The following is a 17,823-nucleotide window of genomic DNA, read 5'->3' on the forward strand; positions in this document are numbered from 1 at the left end:
ACAGGTAATTTTTGCATTTGCATTTCTGTTTATGAGCAAACGAGTCTTCACTTATCCCTAGGAGCAAGTTTACTATAGCCATATGTGCAATTTCTAAGCACATCAACAACTAAAAAAGAACACAGAATTCAGTTAAAAAAAACAACTTCTGCTTTTAGATGAACTCATGCAATTCCCATTGAAAAACATACCATATGCTTCAATACATAACATCAGGCAAGAGAAGGACAGCCCTAAGCCAGAGCAGCCTTCGGGAGCTTAGCAAGCCTCATTCATAACAAGGTAGGATGGCAGGAGCGAACACGAGTAAAAGCCTAACAGAGGAAAGGAAGTGGTGCAGCACTGCCAGAATCACTGACACAGTTGGTTACTCCTGATGTGACATGCTTTACTCCTAGTTAAAAAAAAAAAAAAAAAAAAAAAGTTGTATAAGCCAGAGAAGACGACTGTCAGAGTCAGGAGATCCAGTACAAGTAAGACCACCACGCAGTCTGGCAGACGAGACCCTTCCAACTGCTCAAGACTTCCTCGATGGTCTCATCAACCATGCAAACACTTCAAATATGAGAAGACCTAGAAGAACCCCAATATAATTATGATATCTGCCCTGATGATAGGTTTGTGCTGGTATGGTGTATTGGACACATGCGCCTTACTTGCTGTCACACGTTGTGATTACAAGCGACGGTCTCCTTGTCAGTGCTGTATTTCTGAACCTAAACATGGGCTGGATGGTAATCACCTACAATTACATGGCTGTTCGATGACTTTCTTGTTTACATACAATAACAATAGTTCACAGTCCAAAGCATATGGGATTTGGCTACTAATTCAAGCAGCAAGCATCTTACCCTGTGAAACACTAGCACTCATGTCTTAAGAGCATGCACCTGCAGGAAAGTGGTTGACAAACTGAACCTTAGGCAAAATTATCCCGCCTGTTTGTTTCTCTTAAATATCACCAAGCATGATTTCCACTGCAACTCAAAGGCTGAGATGTACCATGTCATTTCAGATGCCAAGGGTATAAATACATAATCGCATACTCAGTGGTCTACTGGTGTTTCCAGAACCCCAGTACAGGTGACATTTTCTGCAAAGGGAGACATTCACAAACATAGCACACATGCTCTGGAGAGGTGCTGTTGTTTGTATGCAAATCTTCCCTGACACATGGGGAAACTGACAAAATTTAAAGATCCTGACACAACAGGCTAACAAAGATGCCCTAAACACGCAAGTCTGAGGAAGGCGCTGTAACAGCTTATCCATGAAATGAAATCCTGTAACTTTCAGGTAATGTTTTCAGGTAGTCCTCTGGATAGCGTACTCTTTGAGTGCACAGAACTCCTTCCCAATCTCTTGATCCATCCTACTTTAGTGGAACCTAATATCCAAATGCATACAAGAACACCGGAAAAGTGCTTTGGGTCTCACTCAACACATGGTGATGGATTTGTAAGTCTTGCTGCTTGCTTCCTTCCTTCCGACCATCGATCTCCCGTTAGCATGCTGTTAAAGAGCAGCAGCCTTTCCTTTGGAGTTAGAAGGATTGATCTCTGAGCTGGAAGTCTGAACAAAAAACAGACCCTGAGAACCTTTTAAAGGATCTGCATATTGTTTAGCCTCCTTTGCCCTCCCTGAAGTCTAGACTTATCTTCAGGTCCAGCACAGAGCTGACTACAAAGCAAGTTAACTTCTGGCCCAGCCAGCCACCTGGAAGTGAGCACTTAGCTCCTCAGAACGAAGGAAAGCATGCCTGAGTTAAAGTCCTACACATACCAGAACTTAGTGACAATATATGACATTCAGCTCCTACAGTATTTATTACGCACTGCACAGGTTCATATGATAATTTAACATTAAATTAACGATGTAATTTTAAATTACTGTTAAGCACTGTGAAAATAACACACTGTCAGTGTAAAAGGTACTGTGAACAAAAGTGTTAGGAAGAGTGTTTTGTGAAATGTTATTCTTCAAAGGCAACTTGTGAAACGAACACAGCATTACATGCATGTTCTAGGTAAAACTCTTATTTAAATGCAGAGCTAATTTTGATATTGTTTACATTTATGTAAATCTGCACGGTATATAAATATGCATGTGCTTTTAAACAACTGCAGAACTTTATTTAAGAGGGACAGTGGCACTTGAAAAGCCCTGTTATGGGTACACTTTAAAAGAGAAAGTTTTTCTTGTTTAAATATTTATTAGAATAAATTGCATAGGGTACCTAGAGCAATAGCAAAATAATAGCTGAAAAGCTAACAAAATAATAGCTATTCAACCTTGGAAATAATATTAGAACAATGGTCTTAAAAAAAAAAAAACAAAAACAAAAACAAAAAACAAACAAGCAACCAGCACCACAATAAAACATGGATTGTCTGCACATCAGTAAATGCAGCTATCTGTGGTAATGAGATACTGGAGACGCATTCTGATCTGCTCTAAAAATGGATGTGAGAAACATCCAGAGTTGAAGCCCTATGACAAAAATGAATGAAAAATCTATATACTCCATTATGTTACTGAAAATAATTTCCTACCCCTGTAACTATAATTTCACTACATTTCATGTTTTGATTGTGAATGCACAGCATCTCTTACAGGAGCTCTATTACTTCTGATGAAAATTACTAGCATTACAGTACCAGAGCATCCAGGCTTAAAGTAAATGGAGTCAAAAGAAGGGAATACAGTTAATGCAAGGGCTACTCAATACAAGTTTTATACTACATACAAGGATGTGAATAGTTGGAATGAAACTGCTCTATATTATTTTCTATATGCTTGTTCAATTAATCATTTGGAAGAAAAAAGAAACAACTATTAATCTAATCCTAGCACCACCATATCACTTACTGGGATTTATTTTTTTAAGTATCTGTTCTTTGTAAAAATTAAACTAAAAGAAGCCAGTCTTTGAAGTGTTACAAATGTTAAGCCCATGCTTTTCTACTGTAATGTCTAACCTCATTACTGTTTAGAAGGAAGCAAACTTGATTAGGATGCTGAAAGAGTTAGTTAAAATGTTTTTTAACAGTTTATACACAAAATACATTTTTTGTTCTTTTAACCACATCTTTCTAGGTGAACAGCTTCAAGCAATTTTTGTAGATAAAGCTGGTGGTATTTCCTCCTCCACAGGTTATACCAATATGTGATTTCATTCAGTATGCCCGAAGTCACTTAAAGCAGCTGTGCATTTGCTGAAACAACGTCACACTAGAAGACCTATGACCCCTGAAAGCTCAGGTAAGTTTCTTCCACAGCTGGAAGCGTACCATAAAGCAACCCAGCACAGACCTACCTTCTCCAGGTCAGTTAAGCTGCACTAACTTCAGTAGATCTCATTATCTTTTTTTAAAACCATCTGAGAACTTGTTCTGGCTTTTATCGCAAGTCACTGATTTGGTTAGAAAAGAAAGCACTGGAAACAAATTAAAAATATATTCTTTGACCCAGCAGCCACAGGTTTCCTCCTTAATGGCACTGAATTTCACACGAGAACCAAGGGACGGTTCCCTCCCAGGCTAATGGCAGGGACTAAACTGATAGAAGGTTTTTTGAAGGACTCACAGGGTAAGTCTGAGCATCAGTTAGGTGGAAAGTTTTCTAAAAATTGTCATAGCCTAGGAGTATTTGGCTGTGCACAAATAATGGCTTCCAGCATTAGGAAAGACAAAAAAAAAATATGTCACTGGCCAGTGCAAGCTGAAGAAAAGGAGCACAGCTCGAGCACAAGGAGAACTTAGAAAACTCACACTGAGCCATTTGTATGCTCAACACTCCATCTGAAATGTGGCCACTGAATTTTTTAGCACATCCAAACCAGATGAGTCAGCTGTGGAGCCAAAGGAAAACTGCTCTGAAACCAGAGCAGCACTGATGCATAACACTTAATCCTTGAAGGACAGAAGAAAAAATTTTAAAAATCTTTTTTTAAACCTCTGCTATCAGATCTTGTAAAATTATTTTTCTGTACTGATTGGCAATTTATCGTCTCTTGCAGAAAAACTTAAAGTTTTCCAAGTTATAAGTTCCTTGCTTATTGACTAACATGTGAGAACAGACAGCTTTGACAATGCAAAAGAAAAACGTTACAAGGTTCATGCTATCACTGGGGCCAGTGATAAAATATCGGCCCATCTAACGACAAATCACTAAAATAATAGTAAAAAAAAAAAAAAAAAAAAAAGTAACACTTTTATGTTGTTATCTACATTTTAGCCAAAAGTTCCCCTTTGATGTTATTGATGATGGATGAATTTTCATATCTATGCAAGAGAACGAGTTACATTTTGGCATATCCCTTCAGCACACTTGTAATCTCTGGCACTTCAGAAAAGTTGCAGTTGTACACATTAAGAAGTGAACTCAGCACTGAACCAGGTCAGCTAAGGTAAGAAATCAAGATAAAACTGCCTATTAATACTGAAACGATACCAATAAATTCACTCAAAAACAACAGGGTGAGAGGTCCAAGAGACAGAGGCTAACTCAACCATGTTTTACCTTAGAATTACCACAAGGAAACTGACACACGTGAAGATGCAGCGGATTCACAAGTAAGAGATGAGCACCTGCACAACCAAGGCTGGAAGGAGGATGCTGTTGTTTCCTGTGCAGTTTGCTGGGCCACGCTGCAGGCTGGACAAGCAGCCTACCTTTCTCTCACCACAGCATACAGCTAGAAAGCAAACTATGTACTAGAAAGCAAAGGCATCTGCCCGCAGCTCCCAAATGAACGATTTGCTACCACTCCAGGCACAAATATCCTTAGACAACACTCGTACAACCCTAGGAGAATGGTTATAGTCAATATAAATCTTTATTACATGATCAAATTATCTTAGCACATGCCACACACACACTCACTGATGATGCTATTTAAACAATGCAAGCCTCCTTTTAATGAAGACAAAAATCAATATTCATCACTATCAGCAAAATGAAGGCCACAGCAAGACAATACACAGTGACATTTTCCTCAGCGCCAGGTGATCATCAAAGGACCTAATGTTATATCTCACTGTTTCAAATATTATCTGTTTCACTGCCTACGGCTTCAGCAGAGGCTGTCATTGAACGCTCATTTCATCCTCTTACAGCGTTTCTTAGCCCAGCAGAGAGAAACATCCAAACTCTTAGTTTCTCCAACAACTTCTACAGCTGTGGAAGTTGTTCAGCTTCAGGATATTTTAATCCACTAAGAAGCAAACTTTTAGCATTGGTCGAAGCACAAGTTTTAAACAACATGGATAATTCACAGGCACTATAATAACTATACTTTATGCTTTTTCCTATCCACTCCAAAGTTTTGATCTGCCCTGCTTCACTCCTCTGCTGCACAACCAGGGCCCTGAGCTGAGCAGCATGGTCACACACCACAAATTTAGAGGGTGAGGTGCAGGGTGTGCAGGGAAAGCCTTACCCTGACTGGCAGCCAGCTGTGTTTCCCAGGGCTTTTTCTTCCAGATCCTGAAAAAACACAGTTTGGTAGCATTTGCTATGGACTGAGACAGATTCACAGCTCTGCAGCCACACAGGGCACATGTTCAAGGCTGGGAAAATGAGGTGCCCGCCTTAAGTATCAGGCGAGCTTTTTCAAAGGCAAATTAATGGCATGGCCACACTGAGAGCTTCACGCCAGAGGTCTCGACCTCTGGAAGAAGCTATTCCTAACAGCGTGAACTGCTGCTAGCACTCTTCTGAAAGGACCTCTTTGAATCTCAAAAAAGAAATATTTGAAGTTTCTCATTAAAATGTTCCCAATTATTTCCTACAGTACTGATTTCTTAAAAATAAAAAAATAAAAAAAAATCAAGAAAACTCTAATAAAAGAACGACCAATTTCATACACCAGATTCACATGTAGGGCTAGCAGTGTCCATCAGATGTACTATTTACTCCCCCATCCAAACACCCAACCCGATGGCAGCATGTTACATCTTGTGTTAGATCAAGGCTCGCCATTTTCTGTTACTTCTAAGAGACAAAAGTCCCTAATATATTTAGGATACTGGCAAGTATTCAGCTTACACACATATCTATATACATACATGCACGCACACAAATTTAGAAAGTGTATCATGGACCCACTGTACAAAAATCTATGTAAAATTGGGAAAAAGTTTCTACTGCAAAAAAGTATCACACTCAAAAAAAAAAAAAAAGTGTGTCAAGACCTTCTAATTTAGTAGGTTATTAGGATGAGTTTTTCCTACAGGCAGACAGCAGTTTTATCACATATCTGTCAGTTATCTTTGGGTCAAACAAATAGAAGACTAAAGCAGCAACTAGAAGACTGAACATGATTTTTTGTTTGTTTTCTTTTTTCCATAAAAAGAAGTAAAAAAAATATAAATGATACCTTCTGCTTATGACTAATTTAATGAAGGAGTGCCTAAGCCACTGATACATTATTAGCTTCTACATAAACAACTTCCACCTGTATAATAAAAGTCACTGAAGCGAGTCCAGCTTTGCCTTGAACTTTGAAAAAAAATCAAGATATACATATGGTTGAATTAGTACAGTTACTCAGGAATCGGTGGAGTAATACTAAAGATAAATTTGACCCATTATCTACCTGCAAAGCACAAATGAATAATGCAAATGTGCATGCAAAGGACCATGAAGTCTCTCAGCTTAGCAATGCATTTAAAATGTATCACTAACTTTCAGCTTCTTGAAATATTTATCAGCTGCACTGGGTTCCACAGAGAGCGCACTCAATTAGGGACTTCACCCAATTTGGATTTCTACACCTGACTCAGGGGATTTTAGAAAAGGAGTCTGAAACGGAACCCTAAGGCAATGTCAGGTCCATCACTCCTGTCAGCACGCACTGCAAAGTCCCTCACTAACCAGTGCTGGTTCGCCTCAGTGCTGGTTTCCCTCAGTGCCCACCCCATATCCCACCAGACTGGGGTCTCCACACTTTGCGTTTCAGAGCAAGGGAGAGGAGAATGGGACACTTCTCACGTACAAAAAGCTGTATGCAACCAGAACTCGGAACAAGCTTGGAACAACCGGGCAAAGCATTTACGCTACTGAATGCCTGTCAAACGTTGATTTAGTTTCACCAAACTTTTTTGAGATAAAAATATTCCCTCATCTTGAAGGGATTAAAATACGCTCCAGAATAAACTATTAAGAGGGGAAGGGCAGGGAAAGAACAGAAACCAGTCCTTACCTTAAGACTGAGCAATACGGCTAGTTTAATCTAGAAAGCTTTTTGTTTCTAACAATATCTAACCCCCACAGCAACAGCAAAAGAGAATTAAAGATGTATGTTTGATTCAGCGCTTTTGGAGGGTCCATGCTTATTCATTTAAGCCAAAAATCACACTCCCCTAGTAAACAGTATTAATCCACAACATACTTTTGCAGTATCTCAAGTCAATACCTAGAACCAATCTATTGCTACGTACACTTTTTTTTTGTAGCAAGTATTAGACACAGGGGGATTCGTTTTTCTCTCAAGCATTTCAGGTATTTCTCTTGAATTGGCCAGAAGGTGAGGCCAGTAAGTGCCCTGTTTGCTTTACACGCAGACCCGTGTAAGAAAAGGCTGCTCGGACTGCTTCACGCAACTGCCTCGCACGTGAAATTAAATTAGTTAGCTCCTGGAGCAGGCAGCCCCATCGCCCTGGGACTTCAGCAGCACCAGGTGAGCTGAGCAGGTTGTAACCACGCATCGCTTTCATTAATCTTTTGTAATGAGTTTCGAGTCAGCCGGCCCCTCTACCTGGAAAGCTGGCTGAGGACTTCGAGGTTACACAGAACTACGAGGAACGCAACTCTCACTCAATATTACAACCTGACAAGAAAGAAGAAGGAGATATCAATCTCGTTGGACACAACGCTGTTTATTGAGCAGCTTTTATGGGGTAGAAGCGCACAGCAACAGGTCCAGAGCGCCCAACTTGGCAGCGCCGCCGGCCAGGACAGGCAGGGCGAGCCTCAGCCCCGGCGGGCTCCAAAATGGACGCCCCGCGCCCCCTCCGCCCCGCAACCGCCGCCTCCCCCCGGCCCCTTACCTGCGGCGCCCGCCCGCCCGCAGCGGCTTCAACCCCTTCGGGCACGGCGCCGCCGCCAGCTCGGAACCGCGGCGAGGGCACGGCGGGGAGCGCGGCCGGGCATGCCCAGGGCAGGAGCGGGAGCAGGAGCAGCGAGCCGCCCGCCCGCCCCGCCGGCTGGGCCGAGCGCAGCCAGGCACAAAGGTCGCCATGGCAACAGCGCGCGTGCCCCCGCCGCGCCGTGCATGCAGCGTTTCATCACCCCGCTCAGCCCCGCCCCCCTGGCCCGCTGAGCCCCGCCCACCGGCCCGCCCACCGCCCCCCTGCGGGAAGCCCCCCGCCCCATCATGGCGGCGTGCCCCGTCATGGCTGCGTGCCCCGTGTGCTGCTCGCCCCCTCCGGGAGCTCGAGGCGGCACAGCCTGGAGCTGAGTTCGCCACAAGCTGGGTGGTTTGGCTTGGGGGTCCCCCATCGTGTGAAACGCCGTGTTCAGGGCGCTTGCTGCTGCTTTTCAACTTGGTGGAGTGTGCCACATGCAGCCATGAATCTTTTCTCTCAAATCATTGAGTCGTAGCGTAGTTCATAAAGTACACAAGTCATAAATCATACAATCATATCGTAAATTCATAAAATTCAACTGAATTATATCACCTACATTTTCCCTCAACTAACAGTAACCCAGCAGCACTCGCCATCGCTCATGCCCACATCCTCATGAGCACACACAACCCCAACAGACGAGGCTACGAGGCGAGGGCCACCTGCCTCTCCCCTCCATCCTGCCCTCGGCCCCAAGCCCAGAGACAGCTGCCCCTGCGGGACCCTTCACACCCATCCCTGCAGGCCTGCGTTGCCTCGCCCGGCGGCAGGAGATGCTGAAGAAGGCACCAAGGCACAAGAGAAATGGTTGACAGATTCCCACAAACTCCCGCCAGATCACTGGGGATGCGGTCGCGGTTGGGAAAGCTTATTATGGGTCTTTGGAGAGAGAGGTGTGAGCGGGTAAGCGATTCAATTATTCTGCTCAAGTCGAAAAGGCTTAGCTTGCTCCCAAGGATTTCCTGCTCAAGTGCCTTCTTCACGCTGCACATCTCAGTTGGCCGACATCTACGCAATCTGAACGCTGGAGGATAACAGCTATTTGATTATTTTGTATACAAGGTTCTTTCATGAAAAACAGCCTTCCCTTTCTTTCACAGAAATACAAGCTTCATATTCAAATATTTCATCTGAATAAAACTGCACCAGCTTAGACTCCAAAATGAGCACTTCTCTTAATGATGCTTTTAATGAAAGTAAATGTATGCATTTTACTTAAAAAATAAAATAAAATCACAGTACATACTCTTCATTATTTGCTGGCAATGTTTAGCTAAAAGGCTGATGGATTAGACTACTTGCATTTTAGCCTTAAAAAATAATTAAGAAAAAAATCAAATCCAGATTTTCAAGAAACAGCTACTTTCTATTTACAAAGTAGAAAAGTAGTCCCCTTTTCTGAAACATGATGGTCAAGTACCTACCATCATCTATCAATCAACAACTTGTACCATTAGCGACTGGGAGTCATAAAATTTCAGTGCGCATTTCAGTAGCCTTCTCTCTAAATGTCACAGTGGAGCTGAGGTCAGTTCTGCCTCATTCTATTGCACACCGGGTATGCATTTGAGAAGGAAAAGCGACATTTCAGGGTCTGAAGAAAATAAACAACCAGCGCTGACTCTGTTTCTACCAGCCTTCCCTCAGATAAATCCACCCTCCCTGGGGCAGAGGTGAGCACAGGGGCTCCCCAAACCCCCCAAAAAGGGGTCAGAGGAAAGAAAGGAAAGTGAATAAGCAGGCTCAGACGGGCACCTGGGCTTAGCATTAAAAACTTCTTTTAAACACCCACGGAGGCCAATGCACTAACGGAACAGGATGCCACCAGCTGTTTCTCCCAGAAACTTTTGGAAAAGAGAAATCACGACAATTAACTGTATTTCTAAAATTCCGAGGATGTAAAATGTTGCTGGGGGCAATGGATGGAAAATACCTTGTAAAGCCCTTTATTTTAGCTCCCAAATTGCAAACATACTGGCTTCCTTGTAACTCTGCCAAGCTGTAAGTGTCACTTAAGGAGAACAATGGAACAATTTATTGTTGTTCTCTGTTGCTGCCTAGGATGTAGAAAGGAGATTGTTTATGATAAATTAAAGGTCACAAATAAATGGCAATTTAATAGAAGAAAATCTACTCCACATGAAATAATATCTCCAAGGGGTAATTAATTATGCAGCAGTCTGAGCACGTTCTGTTTCATTGAAACATTGTGAATGGCCATCCTGTTTCATTTCAATGTGCTAATATGCATCACCGTCTCAGAAAAGCTCTGCTGGAAAAAGAATGCAACGGGCACTGGAAAGTCATCGCATCTATTGCAGCAGTACACAGAGCATGCAATCTAGCAGTATATTTATTAGAGAAATTTATTATGACTATCAAATACAAAGGGATCTCACTCTTGTTGCAGAGGTCAATGATTTTGAGTAAAAATGGATTGGCACTGAATCATGAGAGGGCTGTTAAATATCTGAAATTTGCACAGATTGCAATCTTGATGTAACTGGATCCTATCTCATATAAAACTGATTGATGAAAGTGGAAGAAAGCAATTTTTATTCCAAACCTATATAAGCACTTCATGTTGTTAGAATACATACTTTTTTTTCTGGATCACAATAATTCCTTTAATTTGGTCGGATCCTTAAGTGCTTTGTTGATGTTTGACTTCAAGATGTGTGACTGAAGATGTGCAAACTTTGAGAGTTTGGACAAGGAGAAATAGCAGGAAATTCTACAATGTATTTTAGGCTTCCTACTAATACTCACTGCCCTTAAGTTGGTATACTGAGGTTGGAGCTTAGATAAGTGTGCGGGATTTTTCTCTTGCTTATGCAGCATATGAATGGTTCTCTCTAAATCATTACACTGACATTCACTTCACTGACACTCATTTTAAATCAACATAAATGCACGTGCCCATCTTCTTCACACTGATTCTTTAGGAATAAATTCCAACATCTCCAGACATCTAGAGTGTAGCAGCTAGATGCATTCTTTATAATTTGAATGGAAAACAACAATATTCAAATCTACGTTTTTTAAGAAGAGTTAAATCTGTAAACATTTCAAGGGAGCAATACTAAGGCCAGAGTTAAAGGTTAGCTTGTGCTTTCCTTTATGTGTCTAGTAAGCCAAGAGGATGCATACATGCAAAAAATTGCTGTGCAAAGCAGAAATAAGATTACTACACTTAAAACCACATAAATATTTACTGAACTAATTTCATATGGAGTTCTATTCTTTTTTCTTTTTTTTTTTTTTTTCCTGTCTACTGAATCCTTTCTAGGGCACATTTAGCTGTTCTTCTGCTTGACAGTCTATGCTTAGGCAGAGACTACTCCAGAATCACTCCTCTCTTTCTACTACCATTTTCTGTTTTGTGACATTAAAGCTACCATGAAACAACACTGCAATTACTGCAAAACTTCAGATGCTTTCCAAAGACTCAGACCTATGTCCCATTTTTTCTGGTGCTTTATTGAAATGTATGTTTTGATTTGAGGTTAACAAAAACAAACAAGGTTTTTGTGTTGTACTGTGTATGGTGACTCTGTGGACCCCTACAATATCTATTGCATTGCATACTCTCCTCAGTCAAACAGTATACATAGGGAATTTTGTTCTTCCGTTAAAAAAGAAGAAAGCCTTTTTCATGGTCTGAATAGAAAGTAATATATAACATTTATTTCCACCAACTTCCACTCTTTATGTACTGCAAAATTAATGAATAGCAGAATTATTTTAAAAAGATACTATAGGGCAAGCAGTCTTTAAAACTTACCCTGTTACACTGTCCATGGGTACAATCACTTCACTGATTTTAAGAAAGAAGAGAAAACGACTAAGCACTAGAACATATTCTGCTAAACCTAGAAATTCTCTACCATTTTGTAACAGCTAAGTATTCCTGAAAGTTCTTCCACAGACAACAAAAACTTTGCAGAACAGGAGCCACAATGAAGCAAGCCAATAGAAAACAAGACAATTTGAAAAGGGTTGGGCACATCCATGACTTGCTGGTACCCAGAAGTAAAACCCAGTCTGACTCCAGTAGTAACAGATGGGTGGCAATCAGAGTTACTATGGAGAGCTAGCGTCTATGAAAGTGCTGTTCTCAAACCCCAACTAACTGGGATAGTGGTGATTTCTGCAAGTCACAGAAAAAGGTTTTCTGGATATGCTGTTCAGAAAATGTTTGAAAAACAAGATTTACAACTAAAATTTCATATGATCTTTCTGGATTTCTCATGGCTATACAGTTTAATTGTATTTCATGCATATGGTTTTAAAGGTAAGGATATGCAATCAAATTTGTGCAATCTGCTGAGGCACCAGTAGAACATACAGCATTTATTATAACGAAAAATCATATATCATTGGATTTCTCTTGCACACACACACACATTCTATTTCTACAATTCACAGAATTGTGTTGTGTTACTATAAGCACAAATAGGACCAGTTTGTAGTTTGCAATTTGTTAACAATATTTCCCTTCGTAGTTAAAAAAGAAGAAAAATGGCATACCAGCAGGCTCGACTGCTGGTTAAGTCTCCAAAATGACTCAGTAGCCTGTTGACTGCATCAGAAAAATCCACCCAACAATGCTGAATACCAAGCACCGGCATAAGAAAACTACCTGTTCACTTTAGTTTCACATCAAAAAGTTGCTATTAAAGGTTTTCTTATCAACCAAAATCTAATTATCCGTGCTGATTCAGAGTTCAAGGCCTCATTTCATATCTTTCTGACACATACTGCTAGCTCAAAATACTAGAATGGAAAAAGAAACATCACATCACAAACAATGAAAGGCTTTCTCTTCCCCTGACTAGCAGTATTATGCTGAACAATTGACAAAAAAGGGGTGCAGGAGTACCCACAATGAATGATCTTACACGCTAGCAGAGGATGCCCCCTTGTTAGAAGTGCTGTTCCAGGAGACAAGTATTTTGCACAAATCACAGGAAATAAAAGACAGGTGCTTCTTTCACAAGTGCATTCATAATACATCTCACCTCAACAACTGATTTGTCACAGTAGCAATATGGAGCCATGGAAAACCAAATTAATGAGAGGATATGCTTCACTGTTAAAATCTTAGAGGACTGGGTGATGTGTGCTATTTAGCCATTAAATACAGAACTATTTTTTTTTTTTTAAGTTAAAAGTTATTCTTCAAATAAAGGAAACTTCAAAGTTACTTTATGTAATAGTAAAATAAGTTCTATAGGGGAAAAAAGAGGGTATATTGAAAAAAAAAATCAATATTAAAACTAACAAATGGAACGTGAAAATGTATTATTACAGTGGTGTACTGCATGGCTAGTGTGGTGATCAGTGGCAAATAATTTATCACCACAACACAAAACAATGTCTGTAACCTAATTCCACTTACTACTCCTTGTTTGATGTATACAAATGGTAGGTATAGTTCAACACCTGTGATGCTGAAGCTTTGTAATAGTCAAACGTTGTGATGGGCTTTCTATCAAACTAAAATGAGTTCAAGAGCCAATGGGGCATTTTGAGTCTGCAGAACAAGCACACTGTAGCTTCACGTGTCATAACAGTCTTGCACAAAGTCACTTCTTCAGTCTCTCAGTCACTCCAAACAAGCAGAAAGCTTTTAAAGTCTGACTTTGTGTCACAAGGCAAAGAAGAAATACATCCTTTTATCTGGGAATTCATCTCTGACCAGGAATAAAGACTTGCTGCTCACAACAGGTTATCTTCCTTTTCTTTCTGAATATAAACCTATTCTACTTGCCTGGTGGCATGAGCCTGCTATTTGCCTCCAAAAGGATCTTGAAAATGAAGGTATGTTTTTTGCCAAAGAACATGGTGCAATGTAAGAGAAGAGAACAAAGGTGAAATTCTGTATGGAGAACAAAGATTTTGGTTTTCAAGTAAACCTCAGCATATACAGATCAGGAGCTAGTAATCAAAAACGTAACGGAAATCCATGATGGGGGTGGACAGTACTGACAAACATGCTTTTAATTAGAAAATACTTTGTGTGTCAATTTTTAAATTAAGAAAATCAATCAGAAGTGAAGACGTAGACATAGCAGCATGCAGAAGCAGCAGAAGTAAGTACAGCAGTGAGAAGCTGAGAAATCAATTTGACCTTTAGTCAGAAACTTTACCAGCTCTGCAGAAATAATACTTTAAGCAAATAGTCCTAAAACAGGTCGAATTACTAAGCAAGCATGGGAATTCAAAATCGTCCTAAACTCTGGCCTACCTGTAATCAGTAAATCCTGCTGCTCTGGAAAACAGAGCCTTCCAGGATGCAGCTGCAGCTTGGTAGGAAGGCAAGAATAAGTAGGAGCTCTTCAGGAAAGCCAAATTCTGTGTTCAGTTCAATTACCAAGCAGATGTAACTAAAATTTTAGAGGGAAAATGGAAGTGTTTTTAAGGTCAAAGATGAGGAAAAAACAGGAGGAGGGTGTGAGGGAGTAAAAAAGCCATTTCAGGCTTCTCTTTTGATAGCTTCAATACTCTACTTTTTGAAAATGTCCATATACTGCTTTTTTTTTTTTTTTTTCCCATGTATATTTAAAACGTACATTATGAAATCATCGGGCACAGACATAATGTTAACAACTTCTCTTTTTTCATGCAAAATTTCTTTGACAGCTTGGCATATAGTTAATCACTTTTTAAAACTGAATGCACCCCAACACAGAGGACCTAATTTTCCAATCTGTCATCCAGAATTTGTCATTAACAAACTTTACAAAACAGATTAAATACTTCATATTTTTTTCCCCATGCTCATGGCTTGGCAATGGGCTGAAGAAAATGTGCATTTCCAGCAAGATTAATGAGTAATTATTAGTTGAGATTAATCTGTTATACAAATTTAATGGATTTCTATATCGGTTGTGCAAGTTCTCAGAACAAATTGATGAATGATTGCTACAAATGAAAACAAGTTAACCTGATCAGAAGGAGTCATGGAGGCTAAGGAAGAAAAGGAGAACAGGTAAAAAGCAGGGAGTGAATCCAAGGTTCAGAAAGCTATTTGTGCCATTGATACCAACAGAAAAGAGAGAACAGCACTCATTAATGACTGAACCTACCGTTCCCTTGGGGGTGACAGACTCATTAACCTTTGTGAGCAATCCTATCAGGTACAAAATAAATCGATTTCAGAGAATTATTTGGGAAAACCACGACTGCTTGGCTACTGGGATTTTAGTTCAGGCTTTTGATCAGAGAGAGGTAGAGGTGTTATTTCCTCCAAAAAACACAAAGTGCACCTGGTTCACAAGTTTTATTAAGTATATAATGTCTTAGTGGAACAGGAAGATATGGAACTATACTCACATAGTTTAAGAGCAGATATTCAAGGCCCCAAATACTACTATTTAAAAATTATTTACAGAAAAAAAAAAAAAACAAAAAAACAACCACTGTTATGTATGCTCAAGAGGAAGCAAGCAATTTGGCCAGTGACTAAAATACTTAAACTTTTCCAAACATCCTCCAGTCAATCATACATTCACTCTACTAACTTACTTACAGATGCTATATTTAGATAATATCCTTCCCTCACCACCAACTTCACTCTGCAGGTCCATCATTCTCCTCTCTCAATATCTCTTTCATTACCTTTTCCTTCCTTTTCACCTATCTCACCTCTCTCTTCAGGCCAGGCCCAGTTTCCCCAAGAAACAAAACAAAAATACCAGCAACCATCTGCAAGCACACCCTTCTTTCTACTTCTGTGCTATCTCTTTTCCTGCTCCTAAAATGAACTTAAAAATATTTTGGAGTGAAAAAACACCTACAGCCCTTTCTGTTTATGCTGTCGGAGCCTGTGTTGCAAGTAGCTCACAGCATGGTAAGCATGAATAGCAGCAGCAAGAGCTATACTTCACTTTCAGTCTAACTTGCTTTTTTTTTTTTTTTTTTTTTTTTTTTTTTTTTTGCTATCTGCCTTTTTACACTTAAAAATGTAGCACAGGGCAATCAGCACCCCAAAACCCTTAGACCCTCCCCTACATGCAACCACTCCAATGCAGGGTGGCCTGGCAGCCAGACCCAGTGTTGCCCACTGCAACACCATAAGGCCTCAGCATCTACAGGCCCAGTGCCTCCATTTTGGCTCAGCCTGGGCCTGCAGCACTGTTGTCAGCCATCCCTGGGGAGCAGCAGCCTTTGGGCAGACAAAGGTGCCCATGACATGGGCAGGGCAGCAGCCCCACTGCACCTCTTTTGTGTCTGAAAGGTGCAGAAATTGTGTATAGGCAATACACATTGCTGCATAAAATATCCTTCACCCCACCTCTACTTGCCCCGCCAGCCCTGAGTAACGTTGACGTAGTGGATGAGAATTTTTCTGCACACAGGGTACTCCTCCACTCTACTTCATTCGCCCACTCCCCAAATTTCAAGAGATTTTGGTCATGTCGCCTCTTCCCATGCAGGGATATAAATTTGTTGCCTCCTTTCTGTTTTTGGCAACACATCTTGCAAGAGCTTCTGCATGTGACCTGACCCATGCTGAGCTGTCTGTCAGCCTTTACACCTTGCCTGGGAGTGTTAAAGTCAAAATCTGCATCCAGGCTTTTAGAGAAGCTGCACTCGTGGTGAAATGTTTGTAGCTGTTACCGATTCAAGCTGATGATACGTTGTATGGCAAACACTAGTGGAAACGACCTACAATAACTAATGGGACTGGTCTAAGTACTTACTGTGATACTTGACACCACATTATCTTTATAAACCGGAAGATGCAAAGTTGCATCATGTTGATCCACATAAGAGCTTGGACTGACCTATGTTAAAAATATCTGCTGGGAGTGGGCGAGGAAAGGCAGCAACACATTTCCCAGAATGTCTTACTAGAGAAAGAAAGTGAAGCCTCCTAACAAGTACTTTTGCTGGTTGTATAAATTTCCAAAAAAGAATGGCTATAATCTTCCTTAACTCATGCCTCTTGAAACATCTTTAAAATACTTGACTTTTGGATTAATCCTGCTTAGGATTTACAGTATATTGTACTACCTGTAGCTGTAGGTGATACAGCTTTCTAGCTGTAGTAATACAGCATTAACCATTAAAAAAGTTGTGTGTTTTTTATGAAAAGATTTTTTCTCATTCAGAATAAAAAAAAATGCCTTCTCAGCCACCTTGAATCTTAAGCAGATGTAAATATGTGATGGTCATAATTGATAATCATATCTATGTTTCTGCTCCTTCATGTTAATGAAGACAATGAGAAAACAAGGAAAGGTTCAGTTAAAAGAAAAATCTTTTGCCAGCTGTACCAGCAGTAAGTACTGGAATAAAGTCAGTCTGGAGATTAATTCACACTACTTCATAAGCCTAAAGCAAATTACTGAGCCTGTGGGAACATAATTGAAAGCAGTCAGTAAGGAGAGCATAGAGCCTAGCAAAGCTCTTTCACCAGCTCCCATAACGTGTGGGATATTAGCTATTAGTGCTACTTCAGGAAATCACAACCAAAAGCTCAGGGAGGAGGGCTTGTTGCCTTGCCTCATAAGCAGTCTTTCACTGAACAAGACTAAGACTTACAAATGATGTCTTAGATGTCAGAATTATTCCTTAAACTCTTCACCAATTCACAAGCAACTCTCATTTGGGGGAGTCCATCATTGGCTTTGAAACGTCTTAGGGATCTGACACAAAGGACTGTGTAGTAACAGAGAAAAACATG

General features: G+C 40.5%; 1 protein-coding gene across 10 annotated transcripts in view; it reads right to left on the reverse strand.

Annotated features, from left to right (window-relative positions):
• The window catches only part of CTNND2 (catenin delta 2), a 644,010-nt gene that overhangs the window by 414,189 nt on the left and 211,998 nt on the right, over positions 1-17,823 (reverse strand). Inside the window, exon 1 of one of the 10 annotated variants that reach the window (XM_072034971.1) lies at positions 8,052-8,237. The exons of the other annotated variants lie outside the window; for them this stretch is intronic. The gene's annotated coding sequence lies outside the window, so the exon portion shown is untranslated. Of the gene's footprint in view, positions 1-8,051; positions 8,238-17,823 lie in introns of those variants that run through there. 10 annotated transcript variants of the gene reach the window in all.

Source organism: Anas platyrhynchos, chromosome 2 (assembly GCF_047663525.1).
Source record: "Anas platyrhynchos isolate ZD024472 breed Pekin duck chromosome 2, IASCAAS_PekinDuck_T2T, whole genome shotgun sequence".
NCBI classification, from domain to species: Eukaryota; Metazoa; Chordata; class Aves; order Anseriformes; family Anatidae; genus Anas; species Anas platyrhynchos.